This window comes from Panulirus ornatus, chromosome 25, assembly GCF_036320965.1.
Source record: "Panulirus ornatus isolate Po-2019 chromosome 25, ASM3632096v1, whole genome shotgun sequence".
Classification (NCBI taxonomy): Eukaryota; Metazoa; Arthropoda; class Malacostraca; order Decapoda; family Palinuridae; genus Panulirus; species Panulirus ornatus.
Window position 1 is genome coordinate 22794573 of NC_092248.1, and position 20923 is coordinate 22815495.

The following is a 20923-nucleotide window of genomic DNA, read 5'->3' on the forward strand; positions in this document are numbered from 1 at the left end:
TGTTCAGCCAAGCTGTCAAGGAATACTGGACCAGGTGGACGACAAGGAACCCAAGCGCCTAATGGAGATGCTACCCAACAGTGAATTCCTCAACACAAGAAGAAAGGAAATTGTGACGACAAGTGTGGGTCGTTGCCTTGTAAACTGTCCTCGTAACGACCCTGCCCAGAGCGGGGTAATACAGCTGTTGACATGGTCGCCACGGAGCTGGTGGACGTCAAGCAGCTCATCACCCACCGCTTCAAGTTCCAGGAGGATAGAAGGCGTATGAGACGTTGCGAGACGTGTTCGAGACCTCGAACTCGTGTGTTTGATGATTTTAGAACACTGGAACGTGAAAGGAACAGAAAAGAGCGTTGAAGCAGACAAAATGAGTGAGATGGCTACTGCTTGTGAATCGCCTCCAAAGAGTGTCCTTAAGTTTGATGATGACTCAGAATTTCTTTCAGCATAAACAGTGCAGTTAGTAACTCTGGGACTTTCCCATAATTGAGAACATTTCTCATGTCAGGTTTTGTGGGCTGAAAAGGCAGCTTATATTGAAATTATTGTTGCAAAACTATCTCAATAAATATCATCCAGATCTTTGTGATGAATGTTAAATATTGAAAGTGTAATGAGAGATTTTAACTATGTGTAATGTTTCGTGTACATTAGCACATTACTGGGAAGATGTGCTGAAGAGGAAGCAAGATAAAGTTCAGTAATTTCAAGAGAATCAGTCTGTCCTGGTTGTCTTAGTTTTTTGATGCTTAACATTTGGTGAAGTAAGGCATTTACATCATAAGTTTTGATTTAATGAAAGTATTTTCCTTATTTTCAGTGTATTAAGAATATTTTTTTGGTACACATGAATTAATGTATATGACTGTGTATATATGTATATGTGTATGTGTGTGTACGTGTGTGTGTGTGTATATATATATATATATATATATATATATATATATATATATTTTTTTTTTTTTTTTTTTTTTTTCATACTATCCGCCATTTCCCGCGACAGCGAGGTAGCGTTAAGAACAGAGGACTGGGCCTTTGAGGAAATATCCTCACCTGGCCCTCTTCTCTGTTCCTTCTTTTGGAAAATTAAAAAAAAAGAGAAAAAAAAACGAGAGGGGAGGATTTCCAGCCCCCCGCTCCCTTCCCTTTTAGTCGCCTTCTACGACACGCAGGGAATACGTGGGAAGTATTCTTTCTCCCCTATCCCCAGGGATAATATATATATATATATATATATATATATATATATATATATTTTTTTTTTTTTTTTTTTTTATACTTTGTCGCTGTCTCCCGCGTTTGCGAGGTAGCGCAAGGAAACAGACGAAAGAAATGGCCCAACCCCCCCCATACACATGTATATACATACGTCCACACACGCAAATATACATACCTACACAGCTTTCCATGGTTTACCCAACGCTCACATGCCTTGATCATCCTTGCCCTCCTTTCACCCTCCTGCATGTTCAGGCCCCGATCACACAAAATCTTTTTCACTCCATCTTTCCACCTCCAATTTGGTCTCCCTCTTCTCCTTGTTCCCTCCACCTCCGACACATATATCATCTTGGTCAATCTTTCCTCACTCATTCTCTCCATGTGCCCAAACCACTTCAAAACACCCTCTTCTGCTCTCTCAACCACGCTCTTTTTATTTCCACACATCTCTCTTACCCTTACGTTACTCACTCGATCAAACCACCTCACACCACACATTGTCCTCAAACATCTCATTTCCAGCACATCCATCCTCCTGCGCACAACTCTATCCATAGCCCACGCCTCGCAACCATACAACATTGTTGGAACCACTATTCCTTCAAACATACCCATTTTTGCTTTCCGAGATAATGTTCTCGACTTCCACACATATATATATATATCATTTATATTTTACTTATTTTGCTTTGTCGCTGTCTCCCGCGTTTGCGAGGTAGCGCAAGGAAACAGACGAAAGAAATGGCCCAACCCACCCCCATACACATGTATATACATACACGTCCACACACGCAAATATACATACCTATACATCTCAATGTACACATATATATACACACACAGACACATACATATATACCCATGCACACAATTCACACTGTCTGCCTTTATTCATTCCCATCGCCACCACGCCACACATGGAATACCATCCCCCTCCCCCCTCATGTGTGCGAGGTAGCGCTAGGAAAAGACAACAAAGGCCCTATTCGTTCACACTCAGTCTCTAGCTGTCATGCAATAATGTCCGAAACCACAGCTCCCTTTCACATCCAGGCCCCACTCAACTTCCCATGGTTTACCCCAGACGCTTCACATACCCTGATTCAATCCACTGAGAGCACGTCAACCCCGGTATACTACATCGATCCAATTCACTCTATTCCTTGCCCGCCTTTCACCCTCCTGCATGTTCAGGCCCCGATCACTCAAAATCTTTTTCACTCCATCTTTCCACCTCCAATTTGGTCTCCCACTTCTCCTCGTTCCGTCCACCTCCGATACATATATCCTCTTGGTCAATCTTTCCTCACTCATTCTCTCCATGTGCCCAAACCATTTCAAAACACCCTCTTCTGCTCTCTCAACCACGCTCTTTATATTTCCACACATCTCTCTTACCCTTACATTACTTACTCGATCGAACCACCTCACACCACACATTGTCCTCAAACATCTCATTTCCAGCACATCCATCCTCCTGGGAACAACTCTATCCATAGCCCACGCCTCGCTACCATACAACATTGTTGGAACCACTATTCCTTCAAACATGCCCATTTTTGCTTTCCGAGATAATGTTCTCGACTTCCACACATTCTTCAAGGCTCCCAGGATTTTCGCCCCCTCCCCCACCCTATGATTCACTTCCGCTTCCATGGTTCCGCCCGCTGCCAGATCCACTCCCAGATATCTAAAACACTTCACTTTCTCCAGTTTTTCTCCATTCAAACTTACCTCCCAGTTGACTTGACCCTCAACCCTACTGTACATAATAACCTTGCTCTTATTCACATTTACTCTTAACTTTATTCTTTCACACACTTTACCAAACTCAGTCACCAGCTTCTGCAGTTTCTCACATAAATCAGCCACCAGCGCTGTATCATCAGCGAACAACGACTGACTCACTTCCCAAGCTCTCTCATCCACAACAGACTTCATGCTTGCCCCTCTTTCCAAAACTCTTTCATTCACCTGCCTAAGAACCCCATCCATAAACAAATTAAACAACCATGGAGACATCACACACCCCTGCCGCAAACCTACATTCACTGAGAACCAATCACTTTCCTCTCTTCCTACACATACACATGCCTTACATCCTCGATAAAAACTTTTCACTGCTTCTAACAACTTGCCTCCCACACCATATGTTCTTAATACCTTCCACAGAGCATTTCTATCAACTCTATCATATGCATTCTCCAGATGCATAAATGCTACATACAAATCCATTTGCTTTTCTAAGTATTTCTCACATACATTCTTCAAAGCAAACACCTGATCCACACAACCTCTACCACTTCTGAAACCACACTGCTCTTCCCCAATCTGATGCTCTGTACATGCCTTCACACTCTCAATCAATACCCTCCCATATAATTTACTAGGAATACTCAACAAACTTATACCTCTGTAATTTGAGCACTCACTCTTATCCCCTTTGCCTTTGTACAATGGCACTATGCAAGCATTCCGCTAATCCTCAGGCACCTCACCATGAATAATACATACATTGAATAACCTTCCCAACCAGTCAACAATACAGTCACCCCTTTTTTTGATAAATTCCACTGCAATACCATCCAAACCTGCTGCCTTGCCGGCTTTCATCTTCCGCAAAGCTTTTACTACCTCTTCTCTGTTTACCAAATCATTTTCCCTAACCCTCTCACTTTGCACACCACCTCGACCAAAACACCCTATATCTGCCACTTTATCATCAAACACATTCAACAAACCTTCAAAATACTCACTCCATCTCCTTCTCACATCACCACTACTTGTTATCACCTCCCCATTTGCGCCCTTCGCTGAAGTTCCCATTTGCTCCCTTGTCTTACGCACTTTATTTACCTCCTTCCAGAACATCTTTTTATTCTCCCCAAGATTTAATGATACTCTCTCACCCCAACTCTCATTTGCCCTCTTTTTCACCTCTTGCACCTTTCTCTTGACCTCCTGTCTCTTTCTTTTATACATCTCCCACTCAATTGCATTTTTTCCCTGCAAAAATCGTCCAAATGCCTCTCTCTTCTCTTTCACTAATAATCTTACTTCTTCATCCCACCACTCACTACCCTTTCTAATCAACCCACCTCCCACGCTTCTCATGCCACAAGCATCTTTTGCGCGCTCCATCACTTATTCCCTAAATACATCTCATTCCTTACCCACTCCCCTTACTTCCATTGTTCTCACCTTTTTCTATTCTGTACTCAGTCTCTCCTGGTACTTCCTCACACAAGTCTCCTTCCCAAGATCACTGACTCTCACCACCCTCTTCACCCCAACATTCACTCTTCTTTTCTGAAAACCCATACAAATCTTCACCATTGCCTCCACAAGATAATGATCAGACATCCCTCCAGTTGCACCTCTCAGCACATTAACATCCAAAAGTCTCTCTTTCGCGCGCCCGTCTTTAACACGTAATCCAATAACGCTCTCTGGCCATCAATCCTACTTACATACGTATACTTATGTATATATCTCTTTTTAAACCAGGTATTCCCAATCACCAGTCCTTTTTCAGCACATAAATCTGCAAGCTCTTCACCATTTCCATTTACAACACTGAACACCCCATGTATACAAATTATTCCCTCAACTGCCACATTACTCACCTTTGCATTCAAATCACCCATCACTATAACCCGGTCATGTGCATCAAAACCACCAACACACTCATTTAGCTGCTCCCAAAACACTTGCCTCTCATGATCTTTCTTGTCATGCCCAGGTGCATATGCACCAATAACCACCCATCTCTCTCCATCAACTTTCAGTTTTACCCATATTATTCTAGAATTTACTTTCTTACATTCTATCACATACTCCCACAACTCCTGTTTCAGGAGTACTGCTACTCCTTCCCTTGCTCTTGTCCTCTCACTAACCCCTTACTTTGCTCCCAAGACATTCCCAAACCACTCTTCCCCTTTACCCTTGAGCTTCGTTTCACTCAAAGCCAAAACATCCAGGTTCCTTTCCTCAAACATACTACCTATCTCTCCTTTTTTCACTTCTTGGTTACATCCACACACATTTAGACACCCCAGTCTGAGTCTACGAGGAGGATGAGCACTCCCCGCGTGACTCCTGTTTCCCATTTTTAGAAAGTTAAAATAAAAGGAGGGGAGGATTTCTGCCCCCCCCCCCCCTCCTGTCTCCTCTAGTCGCCTTCTACGACACATGAGAAATGCGTGGGTAGTATTCTTTCACCCCTATCCCCATGGATAATGTATATATATATATATATATATATATATATATATATATATATATATATATATATATATATATATATATATATATATATATATATATATGTACGTGCATATATACGTGCATAGTGCCATTGTACAAAGGTGAAGGGGATAAGAGTGAGTGCTCAAATTACAGAGGTATAAGTTTGTTGAGTATTCCTGGTAAATTATATGGGAGGGTATTGATTGAGAGGGTGAAGGCATGTACAGAGCATCAGATTGGGGAAGAGCAGTGTGGTTTCAGAAGTGGTAGAGGATGTGTGGATCAGGTGTTTGCTTTGAAGAATGTATGTGAGAAATACTTAGAAAAGCAAATGGATTTGTATGTAGCATTTATGGATCTGGAGAAGGCATATGATAGAGTTGATAGAGATGCTCTGTGGAAGGTATTAAGAATATATGGTGTGGGAGGCAGGTTGTTAGAAGCAGTGAAAAGTTTGTATCGAGGATGTAAGGCATATGTACGTGTAGGAAGAGAGGAAAGTGATTGGTTCTCAGTGAATGTAGGTTTGCGGCAGGGGTGTGTGATGTCTCCATGGTTGTTTAATTTCTTTATGGATGGGGTTGTTAGGGAGGTGAATGCAAGAGTTTTGGAAAGAGGGGCAAGTATGAAGTCTGTTGGGGATGAGAGAGCTTGGGAAGTGAGTCAGTTGTTGTTCGCTGATGATACAGCGCTGGTGCTGATTGATGTGAGAAACTGCAGAAGCTGGTGACTGAGTTTGGTAAAGTGTGCGAAAGAAGAAATTTAAGAGTAAAGGTAAATAAGAGCAAGGTTATTAGGTACAGTAGGGTTGAGGGTCAAGTGAATTGGGAGGTAAGTTTGAATGGAGAAAAACTGGAGGAAGTAAAGTGTTTTAGATATCTGGAAGTGGATCTGGCAGCGGATGGAACCATGGAAGCGGAAGTGGATCATAGGGTGGGTGAGGGGGCGATAATCCTGGGAGCCTTGAAGAATGTGTGGAAGTCGAGAACATTATCTCGGAAAGGAAAAATGGATATGTTTGAAGGAATAGTGGTTCCAACAATGTTGTATGGTTGCGAGGCGTGGGCTATGGATAGAGTTGTGCGCAGGAGGATGTATGTGCTGGAAATGAGATGTTTGAGGACAATGTGTGGTGTGAGGTGGTTTGATCGAGTAAGTAACGTAAGGGTAAGAGAGATGTGTGGAAATAAAAAGAGCATGGTTGAGAGAGCAGAAGAGGGTGTTTTGAAATGGTTTGGTCACATGAAGAGAATGAGTGAGGAAAGGTTGACCAAGAGGATATATGTGTCGGAGGTGGAGAGAACGAGGAGAAGAGGGAGACCAAATTGGAGGTGGAAAGATGGAGTAAAAAAGATTTTGTGTGATCGGGGCCTGAACATGCAGGAGGGTGAAAGGAGGGCAAGGAATAGAGTGAATTGGATCGATGTGGTATACCGGGGTTGACGCGCTGTCAGTGGATTGAATCAGGGCATGTGAAGCGTCTGGGTTAAACCATGGACAGCTGTGTAGGTATGTATATTTTGCGTTTTTGGACGTATGTATATACATGTGTATGGGGGTGGGCTGGGCCATTTCTTCGTCTGTTTCCTTGCGCTACCTCGCAAACGTGGGAGACAGCGACAAAGCAAAAAAAAAGAAAATATATATATATATATATATATATATATATATATATATATATATATATATATATATATATATATATATATATATATGTATATATATATACACACATACACATACACACATACACACACATACACACACACACATATATATATATATATATATATATATATATATATATATATATATATATATATATATATATATATATATATATATATATATATATATATTTATATATACATATGAAAAATGTAAAAAACAATTTAGAAAACTGAAACTTCCAGCTTGAAATGAAATGAAAATGAATGTCACATAATGGTTCAACCTCTGGCTATATAAATATATATATATATATATATATATATATATATATATATATATATATATATATATATATATATATATATATTTTTTTTTTTTTTCTTTTCTTTCATACTATTCGCCATCTCCCGCGTTAGCAAGGTAGCGTTAAGAACAGAGGACTGGGCCTCTGAGGGAATGTCCTCACCTGGCCTCGTTCTCTGTTCCTTCTTTTGGAAAATCAAAAAAAAAAAGAGAGGGGAGGATTTCCAGCCCCCCGCTCCCTCCCCTTTTAGTCGCCTTCTACGACACGCAGGGAATACGTGGGAAGTATTCTTTCTCCCCTAGCCCCAGGGATGAATATATATATATACAAAAATATATATATATCATCCCTGGGGATAAGGGAGAAAGAATGCTTCCCACGCGTTCCTCACGTGTCGTAGAGGGCGACTAGAAGGGACGGAAGCGGAGGGCCAGAAATCCTCCCCTCCTTGTGTTTTAACTTTCTAAAATGGGAAACAGAAGAAGGAGTCACGCGGGGAGTGCTCATCCTTCTCGAAGACTCAGATTGGGGTGTCTAAATGTGTGTGGATGCAACCAAGATGTGAAAAAAGGAGAGATAGGTAGTATGTTTGAGGAAAGGAACCTGGAAGTTTTGGCTCTGAGTGAAACGAAGCTCAAGGGTAAAGGGGAAGAGTGTTTTGGAAATGGCTTGGGAGTAAAGTCAGGGGTTAGTGAGACGACAAGAGCAAGGGAAGGAGTAGCACTACTCCTGAAACAGGAGTTGTAGGAGTATGTGATAGAATGTAAGAAAGTAAATTCTAGATTAATATGGGTAAAACTGAAAGTTGATGGAGAGAGATGGTGATTATTGGTGCATATGCACCTGGGCATGAGAAGAAAGATCATGGGAGGCAAGTGTTTTGGGAGCAGCTGAATGAGTTTGTTAATGGTTTTGATGCACAAGACCGGGTTATAGTGATGGGTGATTTGAATGCAAAGGTGAGTAATATGGCAGTTGAGGGAATAATTGGTATACATGGGGTGTTCAGTGATGTAAATGGAAATAGTGAAGAGCTTGTAGATTTATGTGCTGAAAAAGGACTGGTGATTGGGAATACCTGGTTTAAAAAGGGAGATATATATAAGTATACCTATATTAGTAGGAGAGATGGCCAGAGAGCGTTATTGGATTACGTGTTAATTGATAGGCGCGCGAAAGAGAGACTTTTGGATGTTAATGTGCTGAGAGGTGCGACTGGAGGGATGTCTGATCATTATCTTGTGGAGACGAAGGTGAAGATTTGTATGGGTTTTCAGAAAAGAAGAGAGAATGTTGGGGTGAAGAGGGTGGTGAGAGTAAGTGAGCTTGGGAAGGAGACTTGTGTGAGGAAGTACCAGGAGAGACTGAGTACAGAATGGAAAAAGATGAGAACAAAGGAGGTAAGGTGAGTGGGGAGGAATGGGATGTATTTAGGGAAGCAGTGATAGCTTGCGCAAAAGACGCTTTTGGCATGAGAAGCGTGGGAGGTGGGTTGATTAGAAAAGGTTGTGAGTGGTGGGATGAAGAAGTAAGATTATTAGTGAAAGAGACGAGAGAGGCATATGGACGATTTTTGCAGGGAAAAAATGCAAATGAGGGGGAGATGTAAAAGAAAGAGGCAGGAGGTCAAGAGAAAGGTGCAAGAGGTGAAAAAGAGGGCAAATGAGAGTTGGAGTGAGAGAGTATCATTAAATTTTAGGGAGAATAAAAAGATGTTTTGGAAGGAGGTAAATAAAGTGCGTAAGACAAGGGGAGAAATGGGAACTCTAGTGAAGAGGGCTAATGGGGAGGTGATAACAAGTAGTGGTGATATGAGAAGGAGATGGAGTTAGTATTTTGAAGGTTTGTTGAATGTGTTTGATGATAGAGTGGCAGATATAGGGTGTTTTGGTCGAGGTGGTGTGGAAAGTGAGAGGGTTAGGGAAAAATGATTTGGTAAACAGAGAAGAGGTAGTAAAAGCTTTGCGGAAGATGAAAGCCGGCAAGGCAGGAGGTTTGGATGGTATTGCAGTGGAATTTATTAAAAAAAGGGGTGACTATTGTTGACTGGTTGGTAAGGTTATTTAATGTATGTATGATTCATGGTGAGGTGCCTGAGGATTGGCGGAATGCGTGCATAGTGCCATTGTACAAAGGCAAAGGGGATAAGAGTGAGTGCCCAAATTACAGAGGTATTAGTCTGTTGAGCATTCCTGTTAAATTATATGGGAGGGTATTGATTGAGAAGGTGAAGGCATGTACAGAGCATCAGACTGGGGAAGAGCAGTGTGGTTTCCGAAGTGGTAGATGATGTGTGGATCAGGTGTTTGCTTTGAAGAATGTATGTGAGAAATACTTAGAAAAGCAAATGGATTTGTATATAGCATTTATGGATGTGGAGAAGGCATATGATAGAGTTGATAGAGATGCTCTGTGGAAGGTATTAACAATATATGGTGTGGGAGGCAGGTTGTTAGAGCAGTGGAAAGTTTTTATCGAGTATGTGAGGCACGTGAACGTGAAAGGAAGAGAGGAAAGTGATTGGTCCTCAGTGAATGTAGGTTTGCGGCAGGGGTGTGTGATGTCTCCATGGTTGTTTAATTTGTTTATGGATGGGGTTGTTAGGGAGGTGAAAGCAAGAGTTTTGGAAAGAGGGGCAAGTATGCAGTGTGTTGTGGATGAGAGAGCTTTTGAAGTGAGTCAGTTGCTGTTCGCTGATGATACAGCGCTGATGGCTGATTCATGTGAGAAACTGCAGAAGCTGGTGACTGAGTTTGGTAAAGTGTGTGAAAGAAGAAAGTAAGAGTAAATGTGAATAAGAGCAAGGTAATTAGGTACAGTAGGGTTGAGGGTCAAGTCAATTGGGAGGTAAGTTTGAATGGAGAAAAACTGGAGGCTGTAAAGTGTTTTAGACATCTGGGAGTGGATCTGGCAGCGGATGGAACCATGGAAGCGGAAGTGATCATAGGGTGGGGGAGGGGGCGAAAATCCTGGGAGCCTTGAAGAGTGTGTGGAAGTCGAGAACATTATATCGGAAAGGAAAAATGGATATGTTTGAAGGAATATTGGTTCCAACAATGTTGTATGGTTGCGAGGTGTGGGCTATGGATAGAGTTGTGCGCAGGAGGGTGGATGTGCTGGAAATGAGATGTTTGAGGATAATGTGTGGTGTGAGGTGGTTTGATCGAGTAAGTAACGTAAGAGTTAGAGAGATGTGTGGAAATAAAAAGAGCGTGGTTGAGAGAGCAGAAGAGGGTGTTTTGAAATGGTTTGGGCACATGCAGAGAATGAGTGAGGAAATATTGACCAAGAGAATATATGTGTCGGAGGTGGAGGGAACGAGGAGAAGTGGGAGACCAAATTGGAGGTGGAAAGATGGAGTGAAAAAGATTTTGTGTGATCGGGGCCTGAACATGCAGGAGGGTGAAAGGAGGGCAAGGAATAGAGTGAATTGGATCGATGTGGTATACCGGGTTGACGTGCTGTCAGTGGATTGAATCAGGGCATGTGAAGCGTCTGTGGTAAACCATGGAAAGCTATATAGGTATGTATATTTGCGTGTGGACGTATGTATATACATGTGTATGGGGGTGGGTTGGGCAATTTCTTTCCTCTGTTTCCTTGCGCTACCTCGCAAACGCGGGAGACAGCGACAAAGCAAAAAAAAAAAAAAAAATATATATATATATATATATATATATATATATATATATATATATATATATATATATATATATATATATATATATATATATATATATATATATATATATATATATATATATATATATATATATATATATATATATATATCTTTTATATATATATATATATCTTTATATATATATATATATATATATATATATCTTTTTTCTTCTTTTAAACTATTCGCCATTTCCCGCGTTAGCGAGGTAGCGTTAAGAACAGAGGACTGGGCCTTTTTTGGAATATCCTCACCTGGCCCCCTCTGTTCCTTCTTTTGGAAAATTAAAAAAAACGAGAGGGGAGGATTTCCAGCCCCCCGCTCCCTCCACTTTTAGTCACCTTCTACGACACTCAGGGATATATATATATATATATATATATATATATATATATATATATATATATATATATATATATATATATATATATATATATATATATATTTATTTATTTTTTATATATTATACTTTGTCGCTGTCTCCCGCGTTAGCGAGGTAGCGCAAGGAAACAGACGAAAGAATGAACCAAGCCACCCACATACACATTTATATATATACACGCCCACACGACATATGTACATAATTCATACTTGCTGCCTTTATTCTTTCTCGTTGCCACCCCGCCACACATGAAATGACAACCCAATCCCCCACACGCGCGCGAGGTAGCACTAGGAAAAGACAACAAAGGCCACATTCGTTCACACTCAGTCTCTAGCTGTCATGTATAATGAACCGAAACCACAGCTCCCTTTCCATATCCAGGCCCCACAAAACTTTCCATGTTTTACCCCAGACGCTTCACATGACCTGGTTCAATCCATTGACAGCACGTCGACCCCGGTATACCACATCGTTCCAATTCACTCTATTCCTTGCATATCTTTCACCGTCCTGCATATATATATATTTTTTTTTTTTTTTTTATAGTTTGTCGCTGTCTCCCGCGTTTGCGAGGTAGCGCAAGGAAACAGACGAAAGAAATGGCCCAACCCCCCCCATACACATGTACATACACACGTCCACACACGCAAATATACATACCTACACAGCTTTCCATGGTTTACCCCGGACGCTTCACATGCCTTGATTCAATCCACTGACAGCACGTCAACCCCTGTATACCACATCGCTCCAATTCACTCTATTCCTTGCCCTCCTTTCACCCTCCTGCATGTTCAGGCCCCGATCACACAAAATCCTTTTCACTCCATCTTTCCACCTCCAATTTGGTCTCCCTCTTCTCCTCGTTCCCTCCACCTCCTACACATATATCCTCTTGGTCAATCTTTCCTCACTCATTCTCTCCATGTGCCCAAACCATTTCAAAACACCCTCTTCTGCTCTCTCAACCACGCTCTTTTTATTTCCACACATCTCTCTTACCCTTACGTTACTTACTCGATCAAACCACCTCACACCACACATTGTCCTCAAACATCTCATTTCCAGCACATCCATCCTCCTGCGCACAACTCTATCCATAGCCCACGCCTCGCAACCATACAACATTGTTGGAACTACTATTCCTTCAAACATACCCATTTTTGCTTTCCGGGATAATGTTCTCGACTTCCACACATTTTTCAAGGCTCCCAAAATTTTCGCCCCCTCCCCCACCCTATGATCCACTTCCGCTTCCATGGTTCCATCCGCTGACAGATCCACTCCCAGATATCTAAAACACTTCACTTCCTCCAGTTTTTCACCATTCAAACTCACCTCCCAATTGACTTGACCCTCAACCCTACTGTACCTAATAACCTTGCTCTTATTCTCATTTACTCTTAACTTTCTTCTTCCACACACTTTACCAAACTCCGTCACCAGCTTCTGCAGTTTCTCACATGAATCCGCCACCAGCGCTGTATCATCAGCGAACAACAACTGACTCACTTCCCAAGCTCCCTCATCCCCAACAGACTTCATACTTGCCCCTCTTTCCAAAACTCTTGCATTTACCTCCCTAACAACCCCATCTATAAACAAATTAAACAACCATGGAGACATCACACACCCCTGCCGCAAACCTACATTCACTGAGAACCAATCACTTTCCTCTCTTCCTACACGTACACATGCCTTACATCCTCGATAAAAACTTTTCACTGCTTCTAACAACTTGCCTCCCACACCATATATTCTTAATACCTTCCACAGAGCATCTCTATCAACTCTATCATATGCCTTCTCCAGATCCATAAATGCTACATACAAATCCATTTGCTTTTCTAAGTATTTCTCACATACATTCTTCAAAGCAAACACCTGATCCACACATCCTCTACCACTTCTGAAACCACGCTGCTCTTCCCCAATCTGATGCTCTGTACATGCCTTCACCCTCTCAATCAATATCCTCCCATATAATTTACCAGGAATACTCAACAAACTTATACCTCTGTAATTTGAGCACTCACTCTTATCCCCTTTGCCTTTGTACAATGGCACTATGCACGCATTCCGCCAATCCTCAGGCACCTCACCATGAGTCATACATACATTAAATAACCTTACCAACCAGTCAACAATACAGTCACCCCCTTTTTTAATAAATTCCACTGCAATACCATCCAAACCTGCTGCCTTGCCGGCTTTCATCTTCCGCAAAGCTTTTACTACCTCTTCTCTGTTTACCAAATCATTTTCCCTAACCCTCTCACTTTGCACACCACCTCGACCCAAACACCCTATATCTGCCACTCTGTCATCAGACACATTCAACAAACCTTCAAAATACTCATTCCATCTCCTTCTCACATCACCACTACTTGTTATCACCTCCCCATTTACGCCCTTCACTGAAGTTCCCATTTGCTCCCTTGTCTTACGCACCCTATTTACCTCCTTCCAGAACATCTTTTTATTCTCCCTAAAATTTACTGATAGTCTCTCACCCCAACTCTCATTTGCCCTTTTTTTCACCTCTTGCACCTTTCTCTTGACCTCCTGTCTCTTTCTTTTATACTTCTCCCACTCAATTGCATTTTTTCCCTGCAAAAATCGTCCAAATGCCTCTCTCTTCTCTTTCACTAATACTCTTACTTCTTCATCCCACCACTCACTACCCTTTCTAAACAGCCCACCTCCCACTCTTCTCATGCCACAAGCATCTTTTGCGCAATCCATCACTGATTCCCTAAATACATCCCATTCCTCCCCCACTCCCCTTACTTCCATTGTTCTCACCTTTTTCCATTCTGTACACAGTCTCTCCTGATACTTCTTCACACAGGTCTCCTTCCCAAGCTCACTTACTCTCACCACCTTCTTCACCCCAACATTCACTCTTCTTTTCTGAAAACCCATACTAATCTTCACCTTAGCCTCCACAAGATAATGATCAGACATCCCTCCAGTTACACCTCTCAGCACATTGACATCCAAAAGTCTCTCTTTCGCACGCCTGTCCATTAACACGTAATCCAATAACGCTCTCTGGCCATCTCTCCTACTTACATAAGTATACTTATGTATATCTCGCTTTTTAAACCAGGTATTCCCAATCATCAGTCCTTTTTCAGCACATAAATCTACAAGCTCTTCACCATTTCCATTTACAACACTGAACACCCCATGCATACCAATTATTCCCTCAACTGCCACATTACTCACCTTTGCATTCAAATCACCCATCACTATAACCCGGTCTCGTGCCTCAAAACCGCTAACACACTCATTTAGCTGTTCCCAAAACACTTGCCTCTCATGATCTTTCTTCTCATGCCCAGGTGCATATGCACCAATAATCACCCACCTCTCTCCATCAACTTTCAATTTTACCCACATTAATCGAGAATTTACTTTCTTACATTCTATGACATACTCCCACAACTCCTGTTTCAGGAGTATTGCTACTCCTTCCCTTGCTCTTGTCCTCTCACTAACCCCTGACGTCACTCCCCAGACATTTCCAAACCACTCTTCCCCTTTACCCTTGAGCTTCGTTTCACTGAGAGCCAAAACATCCAGGTTCCTTTCCTCAAACATACTACCTATCTATCTATCTATCTATCTATATATATATATATATATATATATATATATATATATATATATATATATATATTTTTTTTTTTTTTATACTTTGTCGCTGTCTCCCGCGTTTGCGAGGTAGCGCAAGGAAGCAGACGAAAGAAATGGCCCAACCCCCCCCCCCATACACATGTACATACACACGTCCACACACGCAAATATACATACCTACACAGCTTTCCATGGTTTACCCCAGACGCTTCACATGCCTTGATTCAATCCACTGACAGCACGTCAACCCCTGTATACCACATCGCTCCAATTCACTCTATTCCTTGCCCTCCTTTCACCCTCCTGCATGTTCAGGCCCCGATCACACAAAATCTTTTTCACTCCATCTTTCCACCTCCAATTTGGTCTCCCTCTTCTCCTCGTTCCCTCCACCTCCGACACATATATCCTCTTGGTCAATCTTTCCTCACTCATTCTCTCCATGTGCCCAAACCATTTCAAAACACCCTCTTCTGCTCTCTCAACCACGCTCTTTTTATTTCCACACATCTCTCTTACCCTTACGTTACTTACTCGATCAAACCACCTCACACCACACATTGTCCTCAAACATCTCATTTCCAGCACATCCATCCTCCTGCGCACAACTCTATCCATAGCCCACGCCTCGCAACCATACAGCATTGTTGGAACCACTATTCCTTCAAACATACCCATTTTTGCTTTCCGAGATAATGTTCTCGACTTCCACACATTTTTCAAGGCTCCCAAAATTTTCGCCCCCTCCCCCACCCTATGATCCACTTCCGCTTCCATGGTTCCATCCGCTGACAGATCCACTCCCAGATATCTAAAACACTTCACTTCCTCCAGTTTTTCTCCATTCAAACTCACCTCCCAATTGACTTCACCCTCAACCCTACTGTACCTAATAACCTTGCTCTTATTCACATTTACTCTTAACTTTCTTCTTCCACACACTTTACCAAACTCAGTCACCAGCTTCTGCAGTTTCTCACATGAATCAGCCACCAGCGCTGTATCATCAGCGAACAACAACTGACTCACTTCCCAAGCTCTCTCATCCCCCACAGACTTCATACTTGCCCCTCTTTCCAGGACTCTTGCATTTACCTCCCTAACAACCCCATCCATAAACAAATTAAACAACCATGGAGACATCACACACCCCTACCGCAAACCTACATTCACTGAGAACCAATCACTTTCCTCTCTTCCTACACGTTGGGGTGAGAGACTCTCAGTAAATTTTAGGGAGAATAAAAAGATGTTCTGGAAGGAGGTAAATAGGGTGCGTAAGACAAGGGAGCAAATGGGAACTTCAGTGAAGGGCGTAAATGGGGAGGTGATAACAAGTAGTGGTGATGTGAGAAGGAGATGGAATGAGTATTTTGAAGGTTTGTTGAATGTGTCTGATGACAGAGTGGCAGATATAGGGTGTTTTGGTCGAGGTGGTGTGCAAAGTGAGAGGGTTAGGGAAAATGATTTGGTAAACAGAGAAGAGGTAGTAAAAGCTTTGCGGAAGATGAAAGCCGGCAAGGCAGCAGGATTGGATGGTATTGCAGTGGAATTTATTAAAAAAGGGGGTGACTGTATTGTTGACTGGTTGGTAAGGTTATTTAATGTATGTATGACTCATGGTGAGGTGCCTGAGGATTGGCGGAATGCGTGCATAGTGCCATTGTACAAAGGCAAAGGGGATAAGAGTGAGTGCTCAAATTACAGAGTTATAAGTTTGTTGAGTATTCCTGGTAAATTATATGGGAGGGTATTGATTGAGAGGGTGAAGGCATGTACAGAGCATCAGATTGGGGAAGAGCAGTGCGGTTTCAGAAGTGGTAGAGGATGTGTGGATCAGGTGTTTGCTTTGAAGAATGTATGTGAGAAATACTTAGAAAAGCAAATGGATTTGCATGTAGCATTTATGGATCTGGAGAAGGCATATGATAGAGTTGATAGAGATGCTCTGTGGAAGGTATTAAGAATATATGGTGTGGGAGGCAAGTTGTTAGAAGCAGTGAAAAGTTTTTATCGAGGATGTAAGGCATGTGTACGTGATATATATATATATATATATATATATATATATATATATATATATATATATATATATATATATATATATATATATATATATATATATATATATATATATATATATATATATATATTGGAAAGGATCACAGTTTTGCGCGTGATTAAGATATTCCTATGAGTCCACGGGGAAAATGAAACACGATAAGTTCCCAAGTGCACTTCCGTGTAATAATCACATCATCAGGGGAGACACAAGAGAGAAATATAACAGTGACTTGATGTACATCGAAGATACGAAGCTAGGACGCCATTTGGTAAACATGTGATTGTCCAAAACATACAACGACCGTTCATAAACTTTTACAAATTTTATGAACAATAAAGTTATATAATTTGTATAGACCATCAATTATAATATAAGAATTATAATTCTTTGTGTATGTAATAATAGAAGATTCAATGATATTTCTCTTGGTTATAGAGGTAGAGTTAATAACTGAGATGGCGTTATTCCAGTCAATACAATGATCATAGTTTTTAACGTGATTAGACAAGGTATTTGATTCTTGTCCCGTTCTTATACTATATTTATGTTGCTTAAGTCTAACAGAAAGATCCTTACCAGTCTGACCAGGATAAAATTTATCACAGTTTCCACAAGGCGCTTTGTAGATGCATCCAAGAGAATTTTCGGGTGAATTCCTGATTAAGATATTCCTTATAGTATTATTGTTGCTAAAGGCAACATTTACATTAAAGGATTTAAGCAACATGGGAAGCAAAGTGAAATTATTATCAAAAGGAAGAACTAAAAGATTCTTGGTGTCAGTGGGAGGTTTGGGCTCAACTCTATAAAATGATTTCTTTGCTAACTTAAGGGATTTATAAATTAAAGATCAAGGGTACTTCTCGTGTTTCATCTTCCCCGTGGACTCATAAGAATATATATGGGAACTTCAGTGAGGGGCGCAAATGGGGAGGTGATAACAAGTAGTGGTGATGTGAGAAGGAGATGGAGTGAGTATTTTGAAGGTTTGTTGAATGTGTTTGATGATAGAGTGGCAGATATAGGGTGTTTTGGTCGAGGTGGTGTGCAAAGTGAGAGGGTTAGGGAAAATGATTTGGTAAACAGAGAAGAGGTAGTAAAAGCTTTGCGGAAGATGAAAGCTGGCAAGGCAGCAGGTTAGGATGGTATTGCAGTGGAATTTATCAAAAAAGGGGGTGACTGTATTGTTGACTGGTTGGTAAGGTTATTTAATGTATGTATGACTCATGGTGAGGTGCCTGAGGATTGGCGGAATGCGTGCATAGTGCCATTGTACAAAGGCAAAGGGGATAAGAGTGAGTGCTCAAATTACAGAGGTATAAGTTTGTTGAGTATTCCTGGTAAATTATATGGGAGGATATTGATTGAGAGGGTGAAGGCATGTACAGAGCATCAGATTGGGGAAGAGCAGTGTGGTTTCAGAAGTGGTAGAGGATGTGTGGATCAGGTGTTTGCTTTGAAGAATGTATGTGAGAAATACTTAGAAAAGCAAATGGATTTGTATGTAGCATTTATGGATCTGGAGAAGGCATATGATAGAGTTGATAGAGATGCTCTGTGGAAGGTATTAAGAATATATGGTGTGGGAGGCAAGTTGTTAGAAGCAGTGAAAAGTTTTTATCGAGGATGTAAGGCATGTGTACGTGTAGGAAGAGAGGAAAGTGATTGGTTCTCAGTGAATATAGGTTTGCGGCAGGGGTGTGTGATGTCTCCATGGTTGTTTAATTTGTTTATGGATGGGGTTGTTAGGGAGGTGAATGCAAGAGTTTTGGAAAGAGGGGCAAGTATGAAGTCTGTTGGGGATGAGAGAGCTTGGGAAGTGAGTCAGTTGTTGTTCGCTGATGATACAGCGCTGGTGGCTGATTCATGTGAGAAACTGCAGAAGCTGGTGACTGAGTTTGGTAAAGTGTGTGAAAGAAGAAAGTTAAGAGTAAATGTGAATAAGAGCAAGGTTATTAGGTACAGTAGGGTTGAGGGTCAAGTCAATTGGTAGGTGAGTTTGAATGGAGAAAAACTGGAGGAAGTGAAGTGTTTTAGATATCTGGGAGTGGATCTGGCAGCGGATGGAACCATGGAAACGGAAGTGGATCATAGGGTGGGGGAGGGGGCGAAAATTCTGGGAGCCTTGAAGAATGTGTGGAAGTCGAGAGCATTATCTCGGAAAGCAAAAATGGGTATGTTTGAAGGAATAGTAGTTCCAACAATGTTGTATGGTTGCGAGGCGTGGACTATGGATAGAGTTGTGCGCAGGAGGATGGATGTGCTGGAAATGAGATGTTTGAGAACAATGTGTGGTGTGAGGTGGTTTGATCGAGTAAGTAACGTAAGGGTAAGAGAGATGTGTGGAAATAAAAAAGCGTGGTTGAGAGAGCAGAAGAGGGTGTTTTGAAATGGTTCGGGCACATGGAGAGAATGAGTGAGGAAAGATTGACCAAGAGGATATATGTGTCGGAGGTGGAGGGAATGAGGAGAAGAGGGAGACCAAATTGGAGGTGGAAAGATGGAGTGAAAAAGATTTTGTGTGATCGGGGCCTGAACATGCAGGAGGGTGAAAGGAGGGCAAGGAATAGAGTGAATTGGAGCGATGTGGTATACCGGGGTTGACGTGCTGTCAGTGGATTGAATCAAGGCATGTGAAGCGTCTGGGGTAAACCATGGAAAGCTGTGTAGGTATGTATATTTGCGTGTGTGGACGTATGTATATACATGTGTATGGGGGTGGGTTGGGCCATTTCTTTCGTCTGTTTCCTTGCGCTACCTCGCAAACGCGGGAGACAGCGACTAAGCAAAAAAAAAAAAAAAAATATATATATATATATATATATATATATATATATATATATATATATATATATATATATATATATATATATATACAGGAAAAACAAATGGAAATGAAATAGTATAAGTTCCCAAGTGCACTTTTGAGTAAGGATGATATCGTTAAGGGAAATACAGGAATGAGACAGAAACGTAGAACAGTTAGCAGATATATAAGGAAGAGACGTAGCTGAGACTCCATTGGTAAACAAGCGTTATAGTATGGTCGTGTTCTGGCTCTGGCAAGATAGTTATTCACAAATATTTTTCATGTGGACAAGAAAGTGAAGTTCTTAAATTCTACCCACAATAAAGCTATCCAGTTTGGGTTTTCCTTTACTAATGTTGATAATAAATGACTTTGTGTATTCATCGATAGATGATTTACTGATACCTTTCGTGCTAAAGGAGTTACAGATAATAACTGAATTGGCGTTACTCCACTCGATACAATAATGAAAATCTTTAAAAGGATTAAACAAAGCGATTTATTTTTTCCTTTACTATATATTCTTTTTTCCTATACTATATCTATGTTGATTAAATCTACCGTAAAGATCCTTACCAGTTTGCCCAAAATAAAAGATATTACAAATCTTACAATGTATTGTGTAAACACAACCCGCAGAATTTTCTGGTTAGTTTCTTATTTGGGAAATTCTTTATAGCAGTGTTATTGCTGAGGGTTACATTCAAATTAATGGATCTAAGCAACGCGGGAAGTAATGAAAATTTATTACTAAAAGGGAAAAATAGAAGATTCTTGGTATCAAAGGGAGGCTTGGTTTTAACTATATAAAATCATTTCTTTGCTAACTTAAGAGTTTTATCAATGAAAGATCCAGGATACTTTAACTTGCATCATACAAAATAGATTTT